The sequence below is a fragment of the Natator depressus genome, chromosome 28, assembly GCF_965152275.1.
Source record: "Natator depressus isolate rNatDep1 chromosome 28, rNatDep2.hap1, whole genome shotgun sequence".
NCBI lineage: Eukaryota > Metazoa > Chordata > Testudines > Cheloniidae > Natator > Natator depressus.
Genome location: NC_134261.1, coordinates 10800679 through 10805678, shown reverse-complemented (window position 1 = coordinate 10805678; position 5000 = coordinate 10800679). Strand labels below are relative to the sequence as shown.

The 5000-nt window shown below is 66.8% G+C and overlaps 1 non-coding gene across 1 annotated transcript; it reads right to left on the bottom strand.

Annotated features, from left to right (window-relative positions):
- Positions 1-3171: 3171 nt before the first annotated feature.
- Positions 3172-3290, bottom strand: LOC141979782 (5S ribosomal RNA). Its single transcript, XR_012637174.1, has one exon. It is a non-coding gene; the product is annotated as a 5S ribosomal RNA (ribosomal RNA).
- Positions 3291-5000: the final 1710 nt, after the last annotated feature.

The following is a 5000-nucleotide window of genomic DNA, read 5'->3' as shown; positions in this document are numbered from 1 at the left end:
GGCGGCCCCGGACGGACGGGGCTCCGCCTGGCCCCTGCCCGCGGGGGCAGGCTCCGGGTTGACCTGGTGGCCGGAGGAGAATTAAGCCCGGAGCCCGGGGCAGGGCGACCCCGGACGGACGGGGCTCCGCCGGCCCCTGCCCGCGGGGGCAGGCTCCGGGTTGACCTGGTGGCCGGACGGGAATTAAGCCCGGAGCCCGGGGCAGGGCGACCCCGGACGGACGGGGCTCCGCCGGCCCCTGCCCGCGGGGGCAGGCTCCGGGTTGACCTGGTGGCCGGAGGAGAATTAAGCCCGGAGCCCGGGGCAGGGCGACCCCGGACGGACGGGGGTCCGCCTGGCCCCTGCCCGCGGGGGCAGGCTCCGGGTTGACCTGGTGGCCGGACGGGAATTAAGCCCGGAGCCCGGGGCAGGGCGACCCCGGACGGACGGGGGTATGCCGGACGGGGCTCCGCCGGCCCCTGCCCGCGGGGGCAGGCTCCGGGTTGACCTGGTGGCCGGAGGAGAATTAAGCCCGGAGCCCGGGGCAGGGCGACCCCGGACGGACGGGGGTCCGCCTGGCCCCTGCCCGCGGGGGCAGGCTCCGGGTTGACCTGGTGGCCGGACGGGGATTAAGCCCCGGCTCGGAGCAGGGCAAGCCCGGGCGGAGGGGGGTCCGCTTGGCCCCTGCCCGCGGGGGCAGGCTCCGGGTTGACCTGGTGGCCGGACGGGGATTAAGCCCCGGCTCGGAGCAGGGCAAGCCCGGGCGGACGGGGGTCCGCCTGGCCCCTGCCCGCGGGGGCAGGCTCCGGGTTGACCTGGTGGCCGGACGGGAATTAAGCCCGGAGCCCGGGGCAGGGCGACCCCGGACGGACGGGGGTCCGCCGGCCCCTGCCCGCGGGGGCAGGCTCCGGGTTGACCTGGTGGCCGGAGGAGAATTAAGCCCGGAGCCCGGGGCAGGGCGACCCCGGACGGACGGGGGTCCGCCTGGCCCCTGCCCGCGGGGGCAGGCTCCGGGTTGACCTGGTGGCCGGAGGAGAATTAAGCCCGGAGCCCGGGGCAGGGCGACCCCGGACGGACGGGGGTCCGCCTGGCCCCTGCCCGCGGGGGCAGGCTCCGGGTTGACCTGGTGGCCGGACGGGAATTAAGCCCGGAGCCCGGGGCAGGGCGACCCCGGACGGACGGGGCTCCGCCGGCCCCTGCCCGCGGGGGCTGGCTCCGGGTTGACCTGGTGGCCGCTCGGGACTTAAGCCCGGAGCCCGGGGCAGGGCGACCCCGGACGGACGGGGCTCCGCCTGGCCCCTGCCCGCGGGGGCAGGCTCCGGGTTGACCTGGTGGCCGGACGGGGAATAAGCCCGGAGCCCGGGGCAGGGCGACCCCGGACGGACGGGGGTCCGCCGGCCCCTGCCCGCGGGGGCAGGCTCCGGGTTGACCTGGTGGCCGCTCGGGACTTAAGCCCGGAGCCCGGGGCAGGGCGACCCCGGACGGACGGGGGTATGCCGGCCCCTGCCCGCGGGGGCAGGCTCCGGGTTGACCTGGTGGCCGGTTTGCTTTCGGGCCACCAGGTCAACCCGCTGCCTGTATGGGGTTGACCTGGTGGCCGCTTTCCTTCCCGGCCACCAGGTCAACCCGCTGAATGTATGGGGTTGACCTGCTGGCCGCTTTCCTTCCCGGCCACCAGGTCAACCCGCTGAATGTATGGGGTTGACCTGCTGGCCGCTTTTCTTCCCGGCCACCAGGTCAACCCGCTGAATGTATGGGGTTGACCTGCTGGCCGCTTTCCTTCCCGGCCACCAGGTCAACCCGCTGAATGTATGGGGTTGACCTGCTGGCCGCTTTCCTTCCCGGCCACCAGGTCAACCCGCTGAATGTATGGGGTTGACCTGCTGGCCGCTTTTCTTCCCGGCCACCAGGTCAACCCGCTGAATGTATGGGGTTGACCTGCTGGCCGCTTTCCTTCCCGGCCACCAGGTCAACCCGCTGAATGTATGGGGTTGACCTGCTGGCCGCTTTCCTTCCCGGCCACCAGGTCAACCCGCTGAATGTATGGGGTTGACCTGCTGGCCGCTTTCCTTCCCGGCCACCAGGTCAACCCGCTGAATGTATGGGGTTGACCTGCTGGCCGCTTTCCTTCCCGGCCACCAGGTCAACCCGCTGAATGTATGGGGTTGACCTGCTGGCCGCTTTCCTTCCCGGCCACCAGGTCAACCCGCTGAATGTATGGGGTTGACCTGCTGGCCGCTTTCCTTCCCGGCCACCAGGTCAACCCGCTGAATGTATGGGGTTGACCTGCTGGCCGCTTTCCTTCCCGGCCACCAGGTCAACCCGCTGAAAGTATGGGGTTGACCTGGTGGCCGCTTTCCTTCCCGGCCACCAGGTCAACCCGCTGAAAGTATGGGGTTGACCTGGTGGCCGCTTTCCTTCCCGGCCACCAGGTCAACCCGCTGCCGGCATGGGGTTGACCTGCTGGCCGCAGAGGGGCAGGCTCCGGGTTGACCTGGTGGCCGGACGGGGATTAAGCCCCGGCTCGGAGCAGGGCAAGCCCGGGCGGAGGGGGGTCCGCTTGGCCCCTGCCCGCGGGGGCAGGCTCCGGGTTGACCTGGTGGCCGGTTTGCTTTCGGGCCACCAGGTCAACCCGCTGAATGTATGGGGTTGACCTGCTGGCCGCTTTCCTTCCCGGCCACCAGGTCAACCCGCTGAATGTATGGGGTTGACCTGCTGGCCGCTTTCCTTCCCGGCCACCAGGTCAACCCGCTGAATGTATGGGGTTGACCTGCTGGCCGCTTTCCTTCCCGGCCACCAGGTCAACCCGCTGAATGTATGGGGTTGACCTGCTGGCCGCTTTCCTTCCCGGCCACCAGGTCAACCCGCTGAATGTATGGGGTTGACCTGCTGGCCGCTTTCCTTCCCGGCCACCAGGTCAACCCGCTGAAAGTATGGGGTTGACCTGCTGGCCGCTTTCCTTCCCGTCCACCAGGTCAACCCGCTGAATGTATGGGGTTGACCTGCTGGCCGCTCTGCTTCCCGGCCACCAGGTCAACCCCCTGCCGGTATGGGGTTGACCTGCTGGCCGCAGAGGGGCAGGCTCCGGGTTGACCTGGTGGCCGGCAGGGACTTCAGCCCCAGGGCCCCTGGCAGGGCGACCCTGCCCTTGTTCCCCAGAAAAGGAGAGAGCTGGCTCGCAGCGGGAAAAGCTGCCTACGGCACCTGGGATTCCCAGGCGGTCACCCATCCAAGTACTAGCCAGGCCCGGGACGGTTTACCTTCCGAGATCGGACGGGATCGGGGGCCTTCCGTCCGGTATGGCCGTAGGCACTCGGCTCCGGTCCGCCTCGTCCCCTTTCCCTTACTGACTCCCCTGCCTCGGGTGGGCCCGATCCTTTTTTCCGTTTTTTTTTTTCGCTCCGGAGGCTTCATGAGCCCCCCCCCAACACCCCTTTGGGGGTCGGTGAAAATTTTTTTTTCAGACTTCCAGGGGCCCGATCCTGGCCGCGGGCACCCGGCTCCGGGCACCCGGCTCCGGGCCGCCTCGTCCCCTTTCCCTTACTGACTCCGCTGCCTCGGGTGGGCCCGATCCTTTTTTCCGTTTTTTTTTTTCCGCTCCGGAGGCTTCGTGAGCCCCCCCCAACACCACTTTGGGGGTCGGTGAAAAATTTTTTTTCAGACTTCCAGGGGCCCGATCCTGGCCGCGGGCACCCGGCTCCGGGCACCCGGCTCCGGGCCGCCTCGTCCCCTTTCCCTTACTGACTCCCCTGCCTCGGGTGGGCCCGATCCTTTTTTCCGTTTTTTTTTTTTTTCGCTCCGGAGGCTTTATGAGCCCCCCCCAATACCACTTTGGGGGTCGGTGAAAAAAATTTTTCAGACTTCCAGGGGCCCGATCCTGGCCGCCGGCACCCGGCTCCGGGCACCCGGCTCCGGGCCGCCTCGTCCCCTTTCCCTTACTGACTCCCCTGCCTCGGGTGGGCCCGATCCTTTTTTCCGTTTTTTTTTTTTTCGCTCCGGAGGCTTTATGAGGCCCCCCCTAACCGTTTTTGGGGTCGGTGAAAATTTTTAGTCAGACTTCCAGGGGCCCGATCCTGGCCGCGGCTTCGCAGGCTGGCCTGGGGGGGGGGGGGCATCTCTAGCTCCGGCCGCGGACGGCGAGACGCTCGGCCACCAGGTCAGCCCGGAGGAAAAGGCTGAAAAAAATGTCTAAGTCCCCCCGGGACACCAGGTCAACCCGGAGGAAAAGGCTGAAAAAAATGTCTAAGTCCCCCCGGGACACCAGGTCAACCCGGAGGAAAAGGCTGAAAAAAAGTCTAAGTCCCCCCGGGACACCAGGTCAACCCGGAGGAAAAGGCTGAAAAAAATGTCTAAGTCCCCCCGGGACACCAGGTCAACCCGGAGGAAAAGGCTGAAAAAAAGTCTAAGTCCCCCCGGGACACCAGGTCAACCCGGAGGAAAAGGCTGAAAAAAAGTCTAAGTCCCCCCGGGACACCAGGTCAACCCGGAGGAAAAGGCTGAAAAAAAGTCTAAGTCCCCCCGGGACACCAGGTCAACCCGGAGGAAAAGGCTGAAAAAAAGTCTAAGTCCCCCCGGGACACCAGGTCAACCCGGAGGAAAAGGCTGAAAAAAATGTCTAAGTCCCCCCGGGACACCAGGTCAACCCGGAGGAAAAGGCTGAAAAAAAGTCTAAGTCCCCCCGGGACACCAGGTCAACCCGGAGGAAAAGGCTGAAAAAAAGTCTAAGTCCCCCCGGGACACCAGGTCAACCCGGAGGAAAAGGCTGAAAAAATGTCTAAGTCCCCCCGGGACACCAGGTCAACCCGGAGGAAAAGGCTGAAAAAAATGTCTAAGTCCCCCCGGGACACCAGGTCAACCCCGAGGAAAAGGCTGAAAAAATGTCTAAGTCCCTGCTCGGCCATCAGGTCAACCCCATTCAAAGTGACGGGTTGACCTGATGGCCGGCAGTCTCACGGAAGTCCGGATGGGGTCGCCAAAAGTGCCCTCGGCCGACCGAGAGAACCAGGAGGTCGGATAGGATT